Source organism: Megascapheus bottae, chromosome 36, assembly GCF_031878675.1.
Source record: "Megascapheus bottae isolate mThoBot1 chromosome 36, mThoBot2.hap1, whole genome shotgun sequence".
NCBI lineage: Eukaryota > Metazoa > Chordata > Mammalia > Rodentia > Geomyidae > Megascapheus > Megascapheus bottae.
In genome coordinates, this window is record NC_143544.1 from 5,172,246 (window position 1) to 5,196,299 (window position 24,054).

The following is a 24,054-nucleotide window of genomic DNA, read 5'->3' on the forward strand; positions in this document are numbered from 1 at the left end:
GAGAGGCAAGAGGGCTCTTCCCTAACGTGTTGAATCTGAAAGCTAGGGATTTGTTGTGATGGATCTCTGCCTTGTTAATCATACAGGATATAAACTAGTAAGGAACACATGAATATCTTAGGATGTATAAGATCTTACTTGCATATTAAGCCTCCTTATCATTTTCTTCTTGCCTCCTGATCCCTATCTTCCTTCCCCCCCCTTTTTTTTGCAGTGTTGAGTATAAGATCTAGCACCTCACATGTGCTAGACAAGCCTTCTACCATGGATCTATACCTCCAACCCTTGATTCTTTCTGTGACGAGAGCTCTACAAACAGTAGTCACAGCCAGGTGTTTTGTGGCTCACACCTGTAATCCTAGCTATTCTGGAGGCTGAGATCTGAAGATCATGGTTGAAAGCCAGCCTTGGAAGTAAAGCCTATGAGAGTCTTACCTCCAGTTAATCAGCAGAAAACCGTAAGTACAGCTGTAGTTCAGCTTTCTGTTTTATTTTGTATTTCGCTTTAAAGCCAAGCGACTTTGGGGGAGATTGCTCCAATTTTTGAGCCTTGGTTTCCACATCTATAGAATGGAGATAATAGTGTCTGCTCTGGATAACTTCTAGGGTAATTGGGAGAAACAAATGAGACTATAAACCTGACAGTGCCTTATTATCTGTCAAGGTCTGTGCACAGCTACAGCTTTTGTTTTTATTTTGTGCATGAAGGCTCTGAGCCAAATGCACTAAGTCTGTTACACATCTAGACTGTGACATCTTATGCGTGTTACTCTGTGTGGGGGACGGGGGGAGCACAGAGGACAGACCAGAGTCATGAGGGTAGGATAGAATATAGAAAAGAACTCCACCAACCACATACCTGCAGAAGACCTGACGGCTTTCATTGATTTATCTGATTTGAAGAAATTCAGTCTCTTGGATTCCAAATAATCAAAGGCTCTATACTTCAATTATAGCTTAATTATAAAGGCCACTCTGATTATTTGTTTCTCTCTAGAGTAGAGCTTGGTATCTGGGCAGTCAGTCATTCTTCAACAAAAGACAAGTTGTCTGTTTTGTGAGTGAGATTGCCTTGTCACTCTCATTCTTCTTACTTCATACATTTTTGTAAATTCTAGTATTGATAAACCTGAATGATAGACATGATTCAGAGAAAATGGTGGCCCAACTCACACAAAAAATGTGTTTGGATAGTGTTAATGGAAGACCAAATTTCAGAAATGGAGTGTATTCAGGTGCGTTGCCAGTCCTGTCTTTCTGTGGCCAGGTAGTTTTTGGACCCCTTTTTGCTGGTCCCTGGAATAGAAATGGCTTAAATATATTAATTGTGTACTTGGTCCTGTTCCCGGTGCCCTGGGAAGCATGCATTAGACAGGCTGTGGCTTCTGAATTGCCAGTACTTAGACTACACGTAGAGGAAACTGTAGAGGCACTGGGACTTTTTGCTTGCAGGCAGTGTTTGTACAGGGCTGTGGGCATTGTCGGTGATCACTGACACTGGAGGCAGTTGCTTTAAATGTGGGAAGACCTTTCCTCACCCGTCTTTGGAAGGGCTTAATAGTTTAAGGTGCAGATGGGTGCCAATGGGTTAAGATTTAGAGGTGCACATAGGTTAAGGTTAACAGTGCAGATCATTTGAGACTAGTTACATATTTTGGTAGAATCTGGGGCTGGGAGTTGTCCTCTTTTCCAATAGTAACACATCTGTACATGTTAGATACTTACCAGGGTGTAGACACTCTTTTTTTTTTCTTTTTCTTTTTTTGGTACTGGGGATTGAACCCAGGAGGTTTCACTTGCTAGGCAAGCACTTTGCTACATCCCACTCTGATCTCCCTTCACTATGAGGACAGGGTTCCAGAGAGAGAGAGAGGAAGGGGCAGTCAGTGAACGGTGAGCAGAGCTCTGATATCTTGCCCATATACATTTTTTTTTGTGGGTCATGAGGCTTGGACTGTGGGCCTGGGAACTGTCCCTGAGCTCCTCAACTTTGGGCCTGGGCGCTGTCCCTGAGCTCCTCAACTCAAGGCTGCCTCCCTACTCTATGAGGCACAGCCTCTTTTCTAGTGGTTACTTGGAGATAAGAGTCTCAGGTTCTTTAATGCCGGGGCTGGCTTTGAACTGCAATCCTTAGATCTTCGCCTCCTGAGTAGCTAGGATTACAAGCGTGAGCCACTGTGCCCAGCATTGCCCATACACATTCTTTCTAAGCTACACACACCTAATGGAGCCCTGCCAGCAGCTGCTCCCAGAGCACCCATGGCTGAAGAAGAGCAGACATACGCAGTGCGACCTCTTCAGATCGTTGTTGGACATCTGGTTCCCACATGCTGTCCCCATGGCTTTCTGTGGAATAGTCCCTTCTCCTTGTTGGCATTCCGCCCATCCCCACTCTGTACCATCTGGGACTCAGCCCCAGCTCTCCATCACTTTGTCCACCCCCTCCACTGTGTTCTGCCGAGTGTGGGCTCACCCTAATGCAGGCTTCCTAAGCACAGAGAGTACTCCTTTTATTTATTTCTGATTGCTTAGAGAGGAAAAAAATGGTGCTTCTCAGGCTTCAGAGTCTTAGCACTTAGATGGTGGCAGCTTAATTATTTTGCAAAATCTTCTTGGAATTTACTACATGTGACTCTTCCCCTGCCAACACGTAGGGTTCCTGACTTAGATTTGCATTGTGAACAAGATTGGTGGTTTAAAAGGTTTGGGTACTCTGGCCAGGAGGAGCTCTTCTGTCTTCTTGGTCTCATAGTCAGCTTCTCTGCCCTCATCTTGTTCTTCCTCCTTGTGCCAAGTGGACATACCTCATTTCTCTTCCTGTCCAGCTCCATTTTCCTTTATTCATGTTCTTTTCCCCAAATCCATTGGTTCCAGAATCACTAGTTTTCAGTTGCCGCTGATTTGGTGGCTCAAAACACGTTTATTATCTTGCAATTCTGCAGAGCAGAAGTCTGAAATGAGCCTCATGAAGCAAAATCATGGCATCTGCAGGTCTGTGTTGCTTTTGGATTACAGTGCATTCAAATTCTTCCTTGGCAGCGTTGCTAGTCTACAGGCCTCGACAGCCAGTGAGCTTCTGAGCTCGGGGCTGCCTTTGACGAGCCACCGCATGCCAAGCATTGGCACAGAGTTTAGCAAAGGCGGATAGGACAGTCTCTGCCATTTGACTTTTGTGCTGTTTGTGCTCCGTGTAGCCCTCCCTCTCTTGGTATCTTCTGATTTGTGCTGTTAGCAGTTGCTGTCCGCACATCTTCTGCTGCCACCCCTGTGCACTGGGACTGGGTCTCACAACAGTAGTGTTCTAGTAGGTTGAGGCAAATGACCACGCCACAGACTGACCATATTTCTTTTTTTTTTTTTGAGATTAATATTTTTTTAAATGTAATTAGTAAAAGGGTTACATGATATTTGCCAGATAGAAGGTACATTAATTCACATACATTTGATACCCTTTCACATGTCTTGGCTGACCATATTTCTTGCCTTGCATGTGAGCGGCTGTCTTTTCATGAGGAGAGGAGGGTTTCATTGTTCATTGCTCAGGTGCCCCGACCTAAATAGTAGCTTCAGTCTCTCCCAGCACTGCAGGCTCTTTGTTCCTTTCCCTTCTTGTTTCTCACTATTCTCTAACATGACCTCCTTCTGGCTTAAGACAAATTATTTTTTAATGTGGACTGGAATGTCATTTTATTGATTTACATAGAGATAAAACTGTTTAGATGTCATCTCACTCTCTCCCAGTGTGAAAATCTACCCTGTAGGACAATTCAGCATTACAAAATTGCTCCATAAGCAAAGGGCTTAGATGATCCCAGAGAGAGGGTTCTCAGCTCAGCCTATATTGGGATAAGCTAGGCCAAAGCAGATGGGCTATAGCCTTGCAAGTTCTTTTCTTTATCAAGTAGGACTACAAACCAAGCTGATTTGGCTCTGCTGCACACAGTGAACCCTGATGCAGGTGAGAATTGATTGGGAAGCATGCTCAGGTAATCAGAGACACTGGGGTGACCCCAGGCATGCCTTTATTTCCATTGAGAGCAGTTGGCATCAGCCTACAGGAGACACCAGTGGTGTTTGGCTTGTGCTTTTCTGTCCTCCTGATGATCCATGACAGCCATGGCTAAAGCAAGGAATAATTGGCTTCCTAGAAATGTATTTTCCTCTCCTTCTAATCTTCCTTTCCTTTTGCTTTAGTCTGTCTTCTGGGGCTTCTTTTCTTTTTTCAATTACAGTAACAAAATAAAATGCATATATTTTAAATGTTTGGCTCAAGAAAATTGGACAGATTACACATTAATCAAGAACATTTCTTTTTCTTTTCTTTTTTGCCAGTCCGGAGGCTTGAACTCAGGGCCTGGGCACTGTCCTTGGACACTTTTTGCTAATACTCTACCACTGAGCCACACCTCCACTTCTGGCTTTTCCTGAGTATGTGGTACTGAGAAATTGAACCCAGGGCTTTGTACATGCTAGGCAAATACTCTACCACTAGGCTATGCTCCCGCCCCCATAATCAAGAACATTTCTATCACCTTTTGGAAGTTCTCTTGTACCTTTTCCAAGCCAAATCTCTCCCCATGATCACATCAACTGAAATGGTATCTCAATGGAGTGACAAAACAAAGTCCCTTCATAAGACGGCTATAAAAAAAAAAAAGCACTGTAGAAAGGAAGAATACAGTGACTGGTATTCTAGGATGAACCTGGAGAATTAGAAGCCATCTAGACAGAAAGAGTCACACGTATGATTTCATCAATGTGACAAGGCAAATCCATGGAGATAGAAAGTAGATTAATGGTTGGCGAAGGCTAGAAGGGCAAGTGCTAAGAGCTACCAGATTTCTTCTGAAATTAGTGGTGTTAGTTGAATAACTGAATATTTTGAAAGTGAGGTTTTTTTGTTTCTTTTTTGTTTGTTGTTTTGTTTGTTGGTTTTGTCAGTCCTGAGGCTTGAACTCAGGGCCTGGGACTGTCCCTGAGCTTCTTTTGCTCAAAGCTAGTGCTCTACCACTTGAGCCACAGCACCACTTCCAGCTTTGTCTGTGTATGTGGTACTGAGGAATCAAATCTAGGGCTTTATACATGCTAGGCAAGTGCTCTACTACTAGGCCATGCTTGCAGCCTGAAAGTGAGCTTTTAGGAGCAGTGATACCATTGTTTTGGCTAGCTGTTTTGGGGTCATAACTTGGCATTGCTCTCCAATTTGACTATAGTTGGATTAGGAAATCAGCCATAATCTACTATGTGGAAATGCCAAACCGACCTCCCCCAAACCAGTTAAGCTAGGCTTCCTGTGCACTTCTGTTCCTGAGAAAGTGCCAGAAGGAATGGCATCCAGGTTGGAGGAGAGAGTGGAAGATGTGGCTGCAGGATGTCTAGTCAGGCATCTAAGGAGGCACCTTTCTCTCAGCATCAGCTCAGAGCCAACTTAACGTTCTTTCTATGACTCAGCCATCATTAATTAGAAATACTGCATTCTCCACTCCAATCTGAAGCTCTGCCCATTTCCAGTCTGTTGAGCTGCAGGCATTCACTCCTTCCTTGCCCCCTCCTCATTTAGGGCCCTCTTTATAGTATCTGCTTGTAGAAGATAGCACCCTTTCCGTGTGCTGGTCCGTTATGGATGTCTCCCTCAAAGATGCATCTCTGAGGCCCAAGTGTGTGCTGTGCAGAGGTATAGGAGTGAAAATGTGCCACTCCCATGGCTTGGGATGTAGCTTAATAGTAGTGTGCTTGCTAGCATATCAAGATTCAATTTCTTTTTCTTTTTTTGCCAGTCCTGGGCTTGAGCTCAGAGCCTGATCACTGTCCTTGGACTTTCTCAAGGCTAGAGCTCTACCACTTGAGCCTCAGCACCACTTCCAGCTTTTTTGTATGTATGTGGTACCGAGGAATTGAACCCGGGTCTTCATGCATGCTAGGCAAGCACTTTAACCACTAGGCCAAACTCCCGGTCCAAGATTCAGTTTCTTATATCACAGAATAAAGAATAAGGAAGCCAAAAAAAGGGAGAGAGGGAAGGAAGGAGAGGGGGAGGAGGGGAGAGGGGAGGAGAGATAAGAGAAAGACTTGATGGTGGAATGCCTGAATTAGTTTGCCAGCCCCAAGTCAAGTTTGTTGTATGACCCTGGGAAGATTAACTCATCTTCACCTATAAACATGAGGCAATGGCATCTCTTATTCTTCACTTTGAGATTATTCAGTGAGATACTACAGGTGGAGTTACCTGGCAGGGTACTTGGCTTTGAGTAGGAGTTAAGTGAATGCTTCCTCCCTTGCTCTTCTTCCCAGCCCTTCCTGGGAACTCAGATCTTCACTCTATCCAAGATCTTTTTGGTGGCCATCTAGCAGGCAGTGGTGGGTATGGAAGGGAACAGCTTTGTTGATGTCAAGTCTTGATTCCTTTTAGAACCTCCAGAAAGGCTCTGAGTCAGTAAAGAGTCATGTCCTGCTCTCCCAGAGGGTAACGCAATGATATAGTGAATACAGACTCTGTCTGTTATTTGTTTTCTCACTATCTGGATATGGCCTGAAGTTTCTCATTTAGTCATTCTATTTTTCATTGCCTTTCAGAATCAATAGGTTTACCTGGAGTGTACAGGATAGAGAAAAGAGCCAGCTAGGACAGGTACATTGACTGCCTGTTATCAAGTAGCATGTTTGACAATTTAGAAGGGAAATTATTTGGCTGCCACTTGGCAACAGAGACTGTTACTTACGTCTTGTTGGTAGGAGCAGTGATTGCAGGCCCTGTCTGTAGCAAGGACTCATCAACACTTTGTGATGATTCAGTGAATGTCTTTAATTTTTTTTTTATGGTTTGACACATGCTGCAACACGAATGAATCTCAAAGACATTATGCTATGTGAACTAAGCCAGATACAAAAGGACAATGTTATATGATTCTACTCCTCTGAGATACTTGGGATGATGGCTGCCAGGGGCTGGGCAGGGGGCAGGGAACGAGTGTGTGGAGTAGTGTCTAGTGGAGGCAGAATTGGAGTGTGGGAAGGATGAAATTCTAGCTATGGATGGTGGTTTTGGCTGCACAGCAATGATAGTGTACTTTGTGCTGCCAAGTTATACACTTATAAGGAGTAAACTTTGTGCTGTGTGTGTATGTTAACCACAATAAAAAGGTAGGTATATATATATATATACATGTATATATATATATGTTCTAATGAGTGCCCTGAATTTGTAAAATCATTACATAATCAATTGTTTCTTAAAGATAGAACCATCAACCATCATTTGTGAGTGAAGAAATTGCTTACTGAGTCAGCACTACTTGACTGCCATTTCCATTAGACTCTGGAGACAAGTGAGGATAGAATCAGTCCCAGCTCATGAACTCTGGATTCAGTGAGTGAAGCTTATCCTCTGACAGAAGAGAGGACACATCGGTGAATTCCATAGCCAGGTATGGTGGCACATGGCTGTAATGCCCGCAAAGGGGAAGCAGCAGTGTTGAGTATATCTTATCTGGGTTACATAGGGAGTACCAGGCCAGACTGTGCTAGGTAGCAAAACTCTATCTCAAAAAACCCCAAACAGAAAACTAATGAATTCTGCTTGGTGTTTGAGGCAGGTTGGGCAGGAGGCAGGTGTTTAAACTGGTGCCTGTTTTAGAAGGAGAGTCTCCAAAGGTGGCCAAAGCACTGCTCAAACGAAAGTGGGCGACAGCCCTGGACACAGATGTGTCCTGTGGCAGTGATCCGTCTGAGTATGACAGGAATCCTGATGTGGCTCAGGGTGGGGCTCTAGGAACCTGGTGAAAATGAGACAAAGGAGAGCGGGATGACTTCAGAGTCTTCCAGACCGACCCAGCCTCATTCTAGTCTTCTGATAGCTGGCAACTGCCACTAAGGTTAAAAAGAAATTACCATAGATCTCTCTCTATATATATTTTTGCCAGTCCTGGGGATTGAAATCAGGGCCTGAGCACCGTCCTTGAGCTCTCCTTAAGGCTAGTGCTTCTACCACTTGTGTCACAGCACAGTAGTATGTATGTAGTACCAAGGAATCAAACCCAGGTTGTTGTGCATGTTAGGCAAGCACTCTACCGCTAGGCAAAACTCCCAGCCCTAGATCTGTATTTTTCAATAGAATATATTAAATTTCTTCTTAGCCTGGCAGGATTAAATCAGAAAAATTTTGTCATATGTTAAATTGAGAAACAAGCCTGTATTATATATAGGTTTCATGTCTTTATTTTTAACCAGTCCTGGGGCTTGAACTCAGGATCTGAGCATTGCCCTTGAGCACTTTGTGCTCAAGGCTACCGTTCTGCTTACTTGAGCCACAGCACCGCATCTAGCCTTTTCTATATATGTGGAAAGAAGGAATCAAACCCAGGGCTTCATGCATGCTAGACAAGCAGTCCACACTCCATTAGGCCACACTCCAGGGCCCTAGGTTTCATGTCCTGTGTGTGTGTACGCCTTACCACTTGAGCCACATCTCCACCTCTGCCTTTTTGGTGGTTAATTGGGAAAAAGAGTCTCACGGACTTTCCTGTCTGGGCCAACTATGAATGTGAATTCTCGGATCTCAGCCTCCTGAGTTATAAGGATTACAGGCCTGAGCCACCAGTGACTGGCTGCATTTTTGTTTTCAACCAGGGCATTTTAGCTTTGGGAAGTGTGACAACATCCTGGGTGTGTCTGGTGTCCCAGGTCTCCGCAGCTTGGCCTCTCTGTCAGACGAGTGTCACTGGGTGTGTGGGTCCCAGGAGAATGGATCTGGGGAGTGTGAAAGATGTGATGGAGAGTGGGTGGTGCTGCTGTGGAAACTTAATTTTCACTGGTCCTATTAGGCCTCTGTCTCAGTTAGAAGTCCAATCCTTGGGTGGTCTGGTTTGCTTTGCAGCTGTGGGGACCTCACAGACCCATTTCTCTTCTTCTTGGAAGAAGCCGGGTCATGTTTATTCATTCCCACATCCATGTGGTGTCAAGTATGGATGACTTAGGTGTGATAGGGTGGTGAAATGACTTGCCTGAATCAGATGCGAGAAGAAAAGGGAGTTACTGGTGCACGCCTTGTTAGCCATTGATGCCTCAGCTTGAGTCCGTTTGATCTCACAGCCACTGTCCCTGTCAGGCAGTGGGAGGCTTAGTGGGGCAGTAAAATGTTGAGCCTGAGGGAAGGGAGAATGTCACCTCAGACAAATGGAAGCTGGACATGGTGGTGTATACTTATAATCCCAGCTACTTGGAAGGCAGAGGCAGGAGGATCCTGAGATCAAGGTCAGTCCAGGCAAAGTTAATGAGACCTTATTTCACAAAGAAAAAACAGAGAGCACATGGCTGAAGTGGTAGAATGCTTGCATAACATGTGTCAGACCCAGGTTCAATGTCCCATACTACAGGGTGGAAAAAAGTCATGGAAGGCCTTTGAAGTTTACCAGTAACTATAATTGGTATCATTCATTCACTACATGCTGTATGGTAGGAATTGTGCAATTCATTTTCTATCTGCTTATCTATCATCTATCTTTTTTATTCCTGGTCCTGGGGTTTGAACTCAGGGCCTGAGCACTGCCCCTGAGCTTTTGTGCTCAAGACTAGCACTTTACCACATCGAGCCACAGCTCCACTTCTGGATTTTTGTACTTAATTGGCAGTAAGAGTCTCACAGACTTTCCTGCCTGGGCTGGTTTTGAACTACAATCCTCACATCTCAGTCTCTTAGGATTTACAGGCATGAATCGCCAGTGTCCAGCCTATTTATATATTTTTGGATGGAAACTTATATTTTATGGTTTTTTTTTTTTTTTTTTTTTTTTTTTGCCAGCCCTGGGGCTTGAACTCAGGGCCTGAGCACTGTCCTTGGGCTTTTTTTTCTCAAGGCTAGTAGTGATCTACTTGAGCCATAGCACCACTTCCAGCTTTTTTCTATGTATGTGGTACTGAGAAATCGAACCCAGGTCTTCATGCATGCACCACTAGGCCAAATTCCCAGCCCTGGAAACTTATATTTTAAAATTAACTTTTATTTACTGCCCAGTGGATATTTTGCATATCCTTTAGTTATAGATATAGCAACAGGCCATGGTATTATCCACAGAGCTGTGACTTTGTCACCCTGGATGTTTTAGATATGGAATCAAAGAGGACGGATGCTGAGAATTGAATGGAAGGATGTAGAGTATTTTCTCTACTTTGGTTATCACAAATCATGGGGGAAGAAATAGCTTTTTTTTTTCATTACTTTATGAGCCATGCTGGCATAACCACTGAGGGAAGATGTCTGGCTTGTGGCCAAAGAGGCAACATTAGCCACATTTCCAGGTTATCGTTAATGGGAATTTCCACGGATGTGTCTGTCGGTAAAGACCATTTACTGGACTTACATGGAAGTTTAAAAACACTCTGATTCACTGGTTAGTCTCATCTTCTATCTGCTTTGTTTCCCTTTTCTCTTTCTAATCTCTTCTTTCTCTTTGGAGAGATAATTCATGTCCTATGAAGTTCTCCTTTCCATTTTTCCTCTCAGTGCTGGAGATCAAAACCAAGGCCTTACGTCGTCTAGGCACGTGTTCTGCCTCGAGCTATACCCCAAGCCCGATAGACACTCGTTAAAACATGTATAATTTGATGGATTTTAGGACACTGGCACGAGTGTACAACTGTCATAATGATTTTCATCACCCTCAAAGAAACTCCTTTCCATACTTACTGCCCCTCCCCCATCTCCTGGCCTTGACAACCACAAGGCTAATTTTTGTTTCATAACTTTTTGTGTTCAGTGTCTTACACTCCTTTTGTGATGTTTGTTTATTTTAAAGAAAAGTATTTGCCAGCTGGGCATGATTGTGCATAACTGTAATCCCTGTCCCTGGGAGACTGAGGCAGGAGGAGCATAAGGACTATAGTCAGGCTGGGCTACATATAAAGACCATGGCAGAAAGAGAAGGGAGGGAAAGAAGGAGAGAAGGGGGAAAGGAGGGGAGGGAGGGAGCGAGAGAAGGAAGGAGGAAGAAAGGAGAGAGAAGGGGGGAGAAAAGGAAGGAGAGAAAGGGGAAAGAAGGAGGGAGGGAGAGAAGGAAGGAGGGAAGGGAGGGAATATAAAACCACTTAAGGAACATTTCTAGTTAGAAACTTTCTAGTTAGGAACATTTTGACTGATTCTTTTAACCCTAAACTATAATTTCCATTTTGTGAGAAAATGGAACGAAGAGAATTGTTGATTTGTGATGTTAAAGAGGGAAGTGGGAAAAGAGAGAGTGTCAGAATCTAGCCAAAGTACATTGTATGCAAATATAGAGGTCAAAATAAAACCCCTTGCACAATTTTTGATGCAAAAAAAAAAAAAAAAAAAGCATAGGACCACCAAGCACCTGTTAAGCCAGGGTGTGAATCAAGGAGGTAGAGTGCTCACTTGGCAAGCGTGAGTCCATTAGCACAAAATAAAATAAGCACTAGGGGCCAACACTTATAATCCTAGCTGCTTAGGAGGTTGATGTCTGAGGACCAAGGTTCAAAGCTAGGCTAGGAGACAAGCCCATGAGACTCTCATCTTCATTAACTAGAAAAAGCCAGGGGTAGATATGGCTCTAGTGGTAGAGTGCTAGCCTTGAAAAGCAAAGGGAGAGCATAAGGCCCTGAGTTCAGTACTGACATAAAACAAACACCTATGGATATGTAAAATAAATCCTATAATTAGGAGAGAAATGGAAAATAAAAAAAATAACTAAGTGAACTGCCTGGAGCTAAAAAAGACTCAATAAGTAAAATGAAACCTTTGACAGATATGGTTAATAGCTGAGTAAGACACTTAAGAGGAACACATTAGTAAACCTGTGAGCAGTTAGACACTGTAATGGACAGTAATGGACAGTAACAGTAATGGACCAAAGAACAGAAGAAACAAAAAGCAGAACCTCCCTGGCTTGTGAGGGACTGGCAAAAAAAAAAAAAGTTTGTTTAAAGGACAGAAGATGCATCCAAACCATAAAGTGTTTGCCTAGCATGTACACAAAAAGTTTTCTTAAAAGACATTGGCTACAAGAAGACAACATTGTGCCTTGAGTTCATAACAGATTTGGCAAGCAGAGCCTGGAGGGGAAGACCACAGAAGCCAACACTTCCTTGACTTTTTTGCAAGTCCATATGACCACCTGACCAATGGCTCAGGCAGCTGTGATGTGTGCCACTCTTAGGAGATGTGAAAACAAAGCACTTCCCTGTCCTGGGGCTCGAACTCAGGGCCTGCGCACTGTCTTTGGACACATTTTGCTCAAGGCTAGTGCTCTGCCACTTGAGCCACAGTGCCATATCTGGCTTTTTCTGTGTATGTGGTACTAAGGAACCAAAGCCGGGCTTCATGCATGCTAGGCGAGCACTCTACCACTACCTACACTCCTGGCCCCTTTCTTCTTTCTTTATACCTGGAATTCGGGCTGAAGCTCCAGCAGCTATCTTGGGCAAAGGGGTGGCCTTTGCACCTTGGACCCTGACTTTTCCTTCCTTGGGAAAATAAAATAAAACAAGATCTAAGGCACCAGACCAGCCTAGAAGTGAATCTTCAAGACATTTTAACAATGAAAGAAAGAGAGAGGGAGAAGGAGATGGAGAGGGAGAGGGAGAGAGAAAGAAGTGGGGGGAGAGGAGAGGAGAGAAGAAAAAAGGATCTTGTTAAGCCACTGTTAATTGAAGGTTTTTTAAATTTTTTTTCCTAGCCCAGAGCTGAACTCAATTTGAACAAATATGGTTATTTTAAAAATCAGATAGTTGGTAAAACCTGACAAGAAGTTGTGCGCACACACACGTACATACATACATACATACATGTATATATAAAACACAAATCAGTAGTATGAATATTTTAAAAGGGGACTATTCCAGAACAGTGAGGCTCCAGTATATGAGAACCAGTGGTAAATTGCTGTGAGGTCAAGAGGGCCAGATGCAGGTCTTGGGGATCAACCAGTGGTAAACTGCTGTGAGGTCAAGAGGGCCAGATGCAGGTCTTGGGGATCAACCGGCAGAAGAACAGCCTTGGAATCTACAAGACCACTGGATTTTTACAATTTGAGTCAGAAAAGGGTTTTTTTTTTTTTTTTTACAAATTGTCAGGACAAAAAAATAACTTTATCAAGCTAGAATGTACCTGGTTTATCCAAAGTTAATAGCAAAGACCTCAAGCTCATTCCTGGTGCTGCCAGGGGCAGGGTCTGGTCGTACAGCCACATACCACACTGGTGGTTTTATTTATCTGAAGCATATTGAGAAACTATGTAGGGAAACAGGCCAGAATTTTCTTAGGGCAACCTTGGCACTGATGACTCTAGATGGCTGTGGTTAGACCAATCTGAATCTGTACAGGGACATAAATGTAGCAGAGGTCATAAAGGAACATGAGAAACCTTCGTAGTCAGGAAAAGATGAATACATTTCTAGAGAGAAAAAATGACCAGAACTATCAAGGAAAAGCAGACACTTAGTATTTTCTCAGGTTCGGGTGCGTGTGTGTGTGTGTGTGTGTGTGTGTGTGTGTGTGTGTGTGTGTGTGTATCAGTTGTGCTAACAAAAGAAGTGAATGAGGAAGAATATGCTAGAAACATGAAGCTGTCCCAGATGACTCATGCCTGTAATCCTACCTACTCAGGAGTCTGAGATCTGATATGGGGTTCAAAGCCAGCCAAGTAGGAAAGTCTGTGAGACTTTTATCTCTAACTACCCACCAGAAAACCGGAAGTAGCACAGTGGCTCAAAGTGATAGAATCCTGGCCTTAAACAGATGAGCTCAGGGACAGAGCCCAGGCCCTGAGTTCAGGCCCCATGACTGACAAAAAAAAGGAAAAGAACAAAAAGAGGGAGGGAGGAAGGGAAGGAAGGAAGAAGGGAAGGAAGAAGGAAGGAAGGAAGGAAAGAAGGAAGAAAAGAAGGAAGAAAAGAAGGAAGGAAGGAAATGGAACAATGAAACCTATTGAGATTGTTTTAAGGGGTGGGAGTACGGGTCAGTGATAGAGTGAAGTTTCTGTGAGTATATTTATAAATATATGGACATGTTACAGCTCCTCTCTGTTTGCATAACAAATGCATCCTAACATAAGAATGATGTCTTTGATGAATTTCATCAAAGTATATTATGTGCATATATGGAAGTAGTACCCTGAAACCCCTTTGTACAGTGAATAAAAATTGACGTGGGCTGGAGGCATGACTTAGTGTTGCAGCACCAGCCTAGCAAGCCCAAAGCCATAAATTCAAACCGTGGCACCCCAAAAAATTATGTCATAAAAAAGGAAGTGTATTTGTCCATTCATGTTCATAAACAGCACTTTTCATAGCCAAAGATGGGAACATGCCCAATATGACAGAATGGAGAAACAGCCTCATATTATTCGGTCTTAACAATGAAATTCTGCCAGGCACAGGGGTGCATGCCTGTAATCCCAGCACTGGAAAGGCTGAAGTGGGAGATCACTTGAGCTCAGGCATCTGAGACCAGCCTAGAGGACAGAGTAAAACTACCTCAAACAACAAAAGCAAACCAAAAAAGGAATGGCATTTGGACACATGTACCACATGGACACACTGACGATCTGTGTGAAATAATCCAGACGTAAGGGCACAGTGCTGGCCCCCTTCACACGTGTAAATCTTGTGGATGGTGATACGCATCTGTGTGGGGTCAAGAGTGGTGGGCAGGGCTGGAGGGAGCTCCAGGACTTGAGAGTTAGTGCTGCATGGGGGCAGCGCTGCATGGGGCAGCGCTGCATGGGGGCAGCGCAGGAGTCTGGGGAGACGGTGCTCCTACAAGTGTGGGTGTCCTCAACGCCGCCGCCCTGTACACTTGAAAATGGTTAACATGGTAAGGTTTTGTTGGTTTGTTTGTTTTTGCCAATCCTGGGGCTTGAACTCAGGGCCTGAGCACTGTTCTTGCGCTTTTTTCCTCAAGGCTAGCCCTCTGCCTCTTGAGCCACAGCACCACTTCCGACTTTTCTACGTATGTGGTACAGAGAAATCGAACCCAGGTCTTTGTGCATGCTAGGCAAGCACGCTTACCACTAGGCCAAACTCCCAGCCTAACATGGTAAGTTTTTAATGGTAAGTATATTTGTGCTGCATTATTTCTTCCCCCTTTTCAGGTGTTGGGAGCAGAAGGATTTTTTTGGCCTGCCCAGACTTCCATGCTGTTGGAGATAGAATATGAGCCCTGCTTATCTAAAGCGTCTAGGTTGATTCCTCCTGTCCATATCTTATCTTGGTGTTTCTACAGGTGGAAGAAGGGATGGATGCAAATCCATGATATGATGGCAGCAGCCACTAGAAAAGGCCAGGCATGGTGGCACAAGCCTGTGATCCCAGCTACTCAGAAGGCACAGGCAGGGGTCTCAAACCCAAGCTCAGCCTGGGATATGTACCTAGATCCCATTCCCCAACTCAAAAACAGAAAGAGAGAGTGTGTGGGGGAGGAAGGGGAGGGAAAGGAAGGAGGGAAGAATGGAAAGAGGAGAGAAGGAGGAAGGGAGGGAGGAAGAAAGGAAGGAAGGAAAGAAAGAAGGAAGGAAAGAATGAAAGAGAAAGGAAGGAAGGAAGGAAAGAAGAAAAGAAAGAAAGAAAGAAAAGAAAGAAAGAAAGAAAGAAAGAAAGAAAGAAAGAAAGAAAGAAAGAAAGATTGGTTCCACTTGGCATAAGGCTGGGAACAGAGCTCTTGGGGGAAGCTAACTCCACCTGCCCACCAGCAGAACCTCTGTCCCTGAGTACTGCTCTCTCATGGCCGCCTACCCTCCGAATCACCTAAGTCTCAAAAAACACACCAGGAATTCACTTTGTAGCATAGCACATTCCAGATCTCTGTGTAGCATGGCCACACCTAGATTCCAGACAAGAACCTCCACAGCCCTGGCTCCTCCTGTGGGCCATCCCCGCCTTCTCAGGTGTGTCTGCCCCGTGACTGTGAGTTGTAAGGCTGTCAGGCAGGGATGTGGCCTGCTTCTGTACTTGTGCATGGCATCTTTTGTCCTAGGCAAGAGATATTTCTTCTTCATCTGAAGCTTGCTTCTGTGACTGTCCTGCTTCTTCTGAAGCAGGAACCACCGAGATAGCATCTCTGCTACAAGGACACACTGCCTCAGGAATCTTCCAGAAACTTCCATCTGACCTCTGAGTCTCCTCTGAACCTACCTGACCCATGTAATTTCCGGATGCTTCTTCTTGTGTTCTGCACTATGGCTCTGCTGGCTTTTTTGTCCCACACAGCCTAGCCCGCACTCCTGGACTTCTGCCTAGGGTGTTTGTCCTTGTGGCTTCTGGCCACAAGGTATTATGGCCTTTTGGTATTAGAGTTATTCAAAGAAACAGAATGAGAAGTAAAGATAGACAGATAAACCAATATCCTCCCATCTATCCCCACCCCCATCCCCTCTCTGGCAAAACCTAAATTGATGGGAAGCCTCCATGAAGTATTGGTGTGGTCTTGAGTCTGAAGTCTGTGTCTGGAGGTAGAATCTCTTCTTCCTCAGGGAATGTCATAACTGATTGGCTGAGCCCACCCTGCTGTGGAGGGTGACCTGCTGGTTTAAGTGTTGATCACTTCTATATAAATATACTCCCCCAGCAGCATCTGAACTGGTCTTCCACCAATAACTGGGCCCCACGCCTGTCACACCTTCCTTCTTCATTTCTCTCCAACAGCTATCTCTGAGTAGCTGGTTGACTATTCCACACCAGGTACTGTGTTAAGTGCTCTCTTCGGATCACTGGGGTTAATCCTGTAACAGCCCTATGATGTAAGCGCTATTCTGATCCTTAGTTTACAAAGGATCAAGTGGGTTAATGTTGAGAGAGGTTGAGGAATTAGTCCCAGGGTTGCACAGCAAGCGGGGAGCTGGGATCTGAGGCCAGTGCCATGGCGTACCCACAGCGTTAGCTGCGTGTAGCCCTGCTGCCTCTTTCCCTAACCTCTGAGTCATGACTCTGTTTTAAGTTGCAGGTTTCTGAGATGTTTTTCCTCATTTGCCACGTCATTTCCTACTTGTTGGTAACAGATAGTAGGTTTGCTGAATATAAAGACTGTCTAGAATTGTACATAATCAGGCATGCCTGACTTCTCTCCGCCATGTGCCCATCCCAGCAGCCTGGCCCTGTGCCTGCCTGCCTGTCTCTAGCTGGGCACTGTGACCACAGGCTCCCAAGTACTCCCAGCCTCAACTGATAACAAATTGGGAGGAAGCCCAGCTCTGGTTTGAGAAGTCAAATGAGGTTAGCTCTAGGAGGGCACTGTGGCCTGGCGGCAGCAGAGGCCATTAATACAACGTCTGCCTTCTCCAGGAAACTTAAGTAGCTCAGGAATGTGATTTAAGACCTGTCCTAGCAACACTGGCCTGAGCCCTTCAGGCTTAGCTTGCTTTCCCAGCCCCCTGAAACTCAGGAACCACTGATTTCAGCCCTGCCTAGACCTATATTATACTATCCGCTGTCCTGAGAGCCAGTACAACTCCATCAGTGACCCTGTTCCCCAGCTTTGGCCCCAGGGGACTGAAGCCACTTTCCTATTCAAACCTGCCTGAGCTCTGGCCTGATGAATGAAATGAAGCTGCACACTTAAAGCTGGTTGGTATGTCCAACTTGTAACCTACGGCACCCGTGAATATGACCTTATTTGGAAAAATGAATGTTTGAGGACAACATTAACCTAAAGTTCTCAAGGTAAGATTCCCTGGATGGGGCTGAAATCAGACCCATGGTGTCTTCCCCATATTTACCAGTTAAACATTTATGAGGAGACCCACTCTGGCATATAAAAAAAGGGAAGAAGCAGTATTTGGCAGGGAAGCATTCTGAGTTTAATGGATCTCTTGATAGTTTTCAGTTATATCCTAGCTATGGCATGCATGTCACCACTTATTGTCATTGTCCAAATGCTGACCTAGGAGATGGTGGCCTCTGGTTGATGCTGAATGGACCATCGTGGAGTAGGGCACATAGAGGTACCGCTGGAAGAAGGGGGTTCATAAACTCTTTGTTTCTCTATGTCCCCATGGAGATGGTGTTCTGGTTCTTCCCAGGTCTTGCCAACTGCTAGAGTCTGAAGTCTCTTGGTTCATCTAATGTCCCTCTGGCTGCCTTTGTTTCTGGAGTATTTCCAGTTTCTGCTGGGCAGCCTCCCTCAGCATTTCTAACAAAACATGAACCCTGAGACAGTAACCTTGTTTCCTTTTATGTATTTTTTGTATTAAAATATTTATTTTTGCCAGTCCTGGAGCTTGAACTCAGGGCCTGGGCACTGTCCCTGAGCTTTATGCTCAAGGCTACCACTCTACTACTTAAGTCATAACGCCACTCCCGGCTTTTTCTGTGTATGTGGTACTGAGAAATCAAACCCAGGGTTTCAGGGCTTCATGCACTCATTAAGCTACATCCCCAGCCCTGAACCTCTTTTTCATGAAATGCAATCTGGTGTTTATAGGTGGACTCAGCTTGTTCCTGCCCTGGCTCCTTGCTGTATTACCTGTGTGATTCTCTCTCTCCCTCTCTCTCCCTCCCTCCCTCCCTCCCTCCCTCCCTCCCTCCCTCCCTCCCTCCCTCCCTCCCTCCCTCCCTCTCTCTCTCTCTCTCTCTCTCTCTCTCTCTCTCTCTCTCTCTCTCTCTCTCTCTCTCTCTGTCCCTCTGGCTGCAGTTTCAGAGGCCTCTGTCTGAGGTGGATTGGCTCTATCACTGTGGACCTGAGGTAAGGCAAACGTCCCGGAGGGTAGAGCAAAGCAGGCAAAACTGCTCACTCACCCTATGGCAGTAGAGACAGAGAGCAACAGGTGTCTTCTTAAGAGTAAAGCAGAGGAAGCTTGAGCTTGGTGGTCCTGAGATAGAGGAGGCTGCCCTCAGAGGCAGAGATGGAAGCCGTGCATCTTCAAGTCCAGGAACATTGGAACATCCAGCTGTTAGATGAGGCAGGGAGGATGCTTTTGTAGAGCCCGTGGAAGAGGAGCTTATCCAGAGGAAGGAAGACTCTAGAGCTTGCTTACTTGAGACTTCTCTTATTATAGGCCATCCAATTTGTGGGTAATTTGTTACCACAGCCCCAAGGATTTAACACATGGATCTGGAGAAACAATATCTTCCAAGTTGACCCCAAGCCAGCACTTCTCACACCCTTGGTGTGACTAGCCTGATGCCTGAGCAGCAGCAGCTCTGTAGGCTGGGGATTATGTCCTCAGGTGGGTGTGACAGTTACACTGTCTCCACTGCACACACCGTCTTCCAGCTGCCTAGGGCTCCTACGCTGAAATTGCCTGTGTAAATTACAGGAGCAGATCCAAGCCACTGTAGAGCACAGACAAAAACTCAGTTTCTTAGTCCTGGGAATGTGGGTGAAAGCGTCCCATGGCAGCTTTTCTCAGGGCCATTCCTGAGGCGTTCCTGACCCTGAAGGTGGTTGGCTATAGAAGTATAAAAGGAGGAGTTGTACAGTGTGATGGGTGAGAGGGAAGAGCCACAGCAGTGACTGGGAAGCAGTGGAAATTTCAGAATAGCTTTTCTTACGTGATAGGACAGAATTTGGAGTAACTGTCCTGAACTTTGGATCGGGTCCTATCTACTCTTTGCCTGCTCACAATGCTCTTTCTAGCCTGGCCCTTATCTGGCCACACCAGTGTGCTGTGCCCCACTCCTACCTTTCTTTGAAAGCACCCGCACCCCATGCCTGGGGTGCTTTCTCCCTTCATGCCTTCCTTCCTTCTTTTCTTCCTTCTCTCTCTTCCTTCCATCCTTCCTTTCTCTCTTTCTTTTCCTTCCCTTTTTGCTGATGCTAGGGATTGAATTCAGGGCTTTGCCTTGCTAGGCAGAATTGGGCATTTTTGAAGGAAACCAGACTGGGTGATGACTCTCCTTTCTTTCTCTCTTTCTCTCTCTCTCTCTCTCTCTCTCTCTCTCTCTCTCTCTCTCTCTCTCTCGGTGTTGCTGGGAATGACAGATGTGTGCTATCTCACCTATCCGCTGAGTGAGTTCAAGTCTTTTGAACTTTTATGCCTGGGCTGTCCTTGAACCACAATTCCTTGATTACTACCTCCCAAGTAGCCAGGATTATAGGCTTCAGACAGTGCCCTGAAACATCATACATTTTCAAATGTAATAGGTCAGTGATGGGAAGTACATTGTTGTGCAACTATTGCCACTATCCTTCTCTAGAACTTTATTTCATCTTGTAACACTGAGACTGTACCCATTAAATAACTATCCCTTATTCAGCCCTTGCTGGCAACTGCTATTTTATTTTCTATCCCTGAATTTGACTATTCTAGGTATTTCTCTCTCTCTCTCTGTGTGGCTATCTTTTGCTTAGGTTTATTAATGTAGAATGTGTCAACAGAATTTTTTTTGGTGGTGGTATTGGGGTTTAAATTCAGGACCCCACGCTTTTTCTGCAATGACTCCAGCCTGGCTTTTTTTTTTTTTTTCTGAGTCTCTTAGACTTCTCAGCCTGGGCTATATTTGAACTATGAGTCTCTATAGCTCAGTCTCTTGAGTAGCTAGGATTATAGGCATGGGCCACCAAGGCCAGAGCATGACTGAGTTCTTAACATCATCAAGAAAGGAATTTACAAAGCCATTCAGTTAGATAAGAAGTATATAGTTTCATTTGGCAAAGCAGGAAAATGAAGTAGAAAAGCCTTAAGTGGAGTACATTCCAATGGCCTGGCAATGCAGGCTAGTGAGTCTAGGCGTCTCTAGGCCCCCATCTCTGCGCCTGTTTCTTCACTTCCAACATCGGACATGCTAGTCATTCACAATGACAGGCCTCTTTTAATTGCATCTTTTATTCTTAGAACTGAGACATTTGAGATTCCCAAAGATCAAGTCTCTTTAATTGACATAGGTTACATGTTTGAGAAGTTGCCAGGTAGTTTTTTTGTTTTTTGGTTGAGGGGGTTGAACTCTGGGCCTGGGCTTTGTTCCTGAGCTCTTCAGCTCAAGGTGACCACTCTACCTCTTGAGCCACAGCCCCACTTCCTGTTTTCTAGTAGTTAATCGGATATAACAGTCTCAAGGTCTTTAGTGCCTGGGCTGGCTTTGAACCTTGATCTTCAGGTCTCAGCCTCCTGAGTAGGTAGGATGACAGGCGTGAGCCACCGCGCCCGGCTTGCCAGGTGTCTTCTTTTAGAAGATGTTTATTTAGGGCAGAAAAGCCCATCATTAGGAGATATTTATTTTCTTTTAACAAGGTCTCCTCAGTCCAAGGATGAATTTTGCAAGATGTTTTTCTTGAGATATTTACTCAGGATGTGCTTATCCAGAGTTCCGGGCCAATCATTAATGCAAGGTTAAGAACATGGCCATCCACTGTAGCCAATGAGGAGCGAGAGACTTCAAGTTACCCATTAATACAATGCTTATTCTTAGATCCTGGCTCTGGGTTCCCATGCCTTAATGTTCCCAATTTAGCTTACCTCAGTTCCATTTTCAGTGGCCATGGCCTTTACATTCCCCCAAATGGGAAGATACGTATCCCACATGAAGAAGGACAGAGGATCCAAACGGTGCTCTTGGAGAAAGACCATAGGCAACACTGTACAACCCGCATTTGGCATATGGATTAACTCTGTACGTTGGAACATGTCAAGTGCTCTGGGAAACTTCTTCACACAGGAAGAGAAGCACTGGCTCAGGAGAAATTGTGAAGCTGTTTGATTCCCACCTCCTGCTCAACTCTTCCCTGGGAAGTACAGGTTGTGGAGATAGACTTCATTTCTCAGATCAATGCAGGGCACTTGAAGTAGGGCCATTAAACACAAGCAACTCTGCGTGAGTTTGTAGCCCAGGTGCCCAGTAATTCATTCCCCAGAACTGCGTCTCTCAGCAATACCACAAATTCTTAAAGAAGACCTATAACTACCAGAAATGGACCCAAACAAAAATAAGGTATAGACACATGCTAGCTATTCTTCCAAGCTAACTGGCTGTCTCAGGGCTAAGAGCACGTGGCTAGGGCCAAAAATGCATCACTGATTCTGGACTGTGAACTTCTGGCTACCAGTACAACTGGTACAACTTCTAGAACCAATGGGTTGCATCAGTGGATAACAAGAGCTGGCAGGTAGTCAAGAACATCATTTGGAGCTGGGCATGGGGGCTCACGCCTGTCATCCTAGCTACTCAGGGCGTTGAGATCTGAGGATCAAGGTTCAAAGCCAGCCCAGGCACAAAAGAACCTGAGACTCTTATCTCCCATTAACTTCTAGAAAATGGGAAGTGGCACTGTGGCTCAAGGGTAGGGCAGTAGCCTTGAGCTGAAGAGCTCAGGGACAGCGCCCAGGCCCAGAGTTCAAATCCCATGACCGACCAAAAATATATATATATATACATATAAGCAGATTTTATTGAATGTGAAAACAGGACAGCAGAATTACCATTGGGCAAAATTCTTGAAAAGGAAAAAGAAAGATGGAAAGAAATCCCAATAAAAGGGAGCATCGTGGAAACCTCTTAGATCACCGAACAAAAAGTTGAAAGAGAGGAATAAGAACTCGGGATGGAGTATGAGGGGAACAGCCTAGGAAGCAGTGTCCAAATAAAAGGGAGTTTTCAGAAAACGGAGTGGAAAAATCAAATTATTCGACCGAAGTTCCCAGAGTGAAGAGCAGAGGGTGATGGAAAGGGGAAACCGCCCAGAGACCTGGGGACTGCACTTGAGAGAGCGTCGGGGTGAGCCGCCCCGGGGAACCCCAGCCCCGGCCCGCCCGAGCCGCCCGCTGCGGACGGGGCACGGGCACTCCTCCCCCCGGTGCCGCTCTGGACTTGGTTCCTGGCCCGTGGCACTCGCACCCTGTGCTCCACGGGTGCGGGTGGCCCGGGAGGTGGGGAGGCCGGGGCCCGCCGCTCTGCGGGGCGGGGGCTCCCACGTGGCAGGCCGGTCTCTCCACCGGGCTGAAACTCCTTGACGGCTGCGCTCGTGGGAAGGGGGAGCGAGTCACTGACTGGCGTGGGGGCGGGGTGGGGGGTCCTGAGCCGGGGGACCCGGGGGCACTCTCGGGCCCTCTCAGCAGGAGCGTCCCCCCCCCTCGGGGCGGTTTCAGGAGTTGTACCCGAAGGGTGATTGACTTCTCACACGTTCCCGAGTCCGGCGGCCGGGGAAGGGCGGGCTCGGGGCTCGAGGAGCGGCGGGCGGAGGCCGGGCAGCGCCGCGGCCGGCAGCGGAGGGCGGAGGGCGGAGGGCGGAGCCGAGCGCGCGCCTGCCCCGCCGCAGCCCGCAGCCCGGAGCGCGTGCCCGGCCGGCGGCGAGCGCGGGCCGCGCGTGCGCGCTGCGGCGGGGCGGGGGGCGGCGCGGGCGCGCGCGTGTCAGTGACAGCGGGCGGGGGAGGCGGCGGCGGCGGCGGCGGCTCTTCCGACATGAGGCAGCGGCCGCGTGAGGGCTGGCGGCGGGCGCGGCCGCAGCGGCATCTCTAGCTCCGGCAGGGCCCCCGGGGCGTGGGCGCGGCGAGCGGGCGAGCCGGCGTCTCGGGAGCCCGGCTCGGCTGCAGTCCGCACCTCCGCCCCGCGGAGCGGCCCCGCGGCTCGACTCCGGGGGGCTTCGGGCCCCCGGGCGGGGGCGCGGCGCGCTCGGCTGGCGAGCAGCAGGCCCCGCTAGACCGGCCTCTCGGGCGGGGGCGTCCGCGCGCCGCAGGGCGCCCCACACTCGCGGGCCCGGGGCAGAGCCGGCCGGGGCGCCGCGGGTCCGGGCCGCGCGTGGCTGACGCACCGGGCGCCGCCGCCGCAGGATGAAGCGCTGCTCGCCGCCGCCCCCGTCGCCGCCGCCCCCGTCGCCGCCGCCGCCGCCGCCGGCGGAGTTGTTTTCGCGAGGGCCGCTCGCGGGGCCCGGAGCGCTCACGGGCTGAACTTCCCTCCCGAGCCGCGGCTGGAGGCCGCGGGCGGGCGCCGGAGCCGGGAGCCCCCGGGAGCGGCAGGTAGGTCCCGGGCGGTCCCCGCCGCCGGTGCCCGCGGCGTTGGCGGGCGCGCGGAGCCGCCCCGGAGGCGCTCGCCGCGGCAGGCTCGCGCGGGTCGCGTCGGGGGTGGCCGGGCCGCTCCGACCGGTTGTTTTTCCCGCAGGTACCCCCCTCACCCGGCCGGGAG

The 24,054-nt window shown here is 47.1% G+C and overlaps 1 long non-coding RNA gene across 1 annotated transcript; it reads left to right on the forward strand.

Annotated features, from left to right (window-relative positions):
- The first annotated feature begins 221 nt into the window (after positions 1-221).
- On the forward strand, positions 222-15,081 carry LOC150042240 (uncharacterized). The gene is made up of 3 exons (XR_016533641.1): positions 222-458; positions 7,236-7,424; positions 14,909-15,081. It is a non-coding gene; the product is annotated as an uncharacterized LOC150042240 (long non-coding RNA).
- Positions 15,082-24,054: the final 8,973 nt, after the last annotated feature.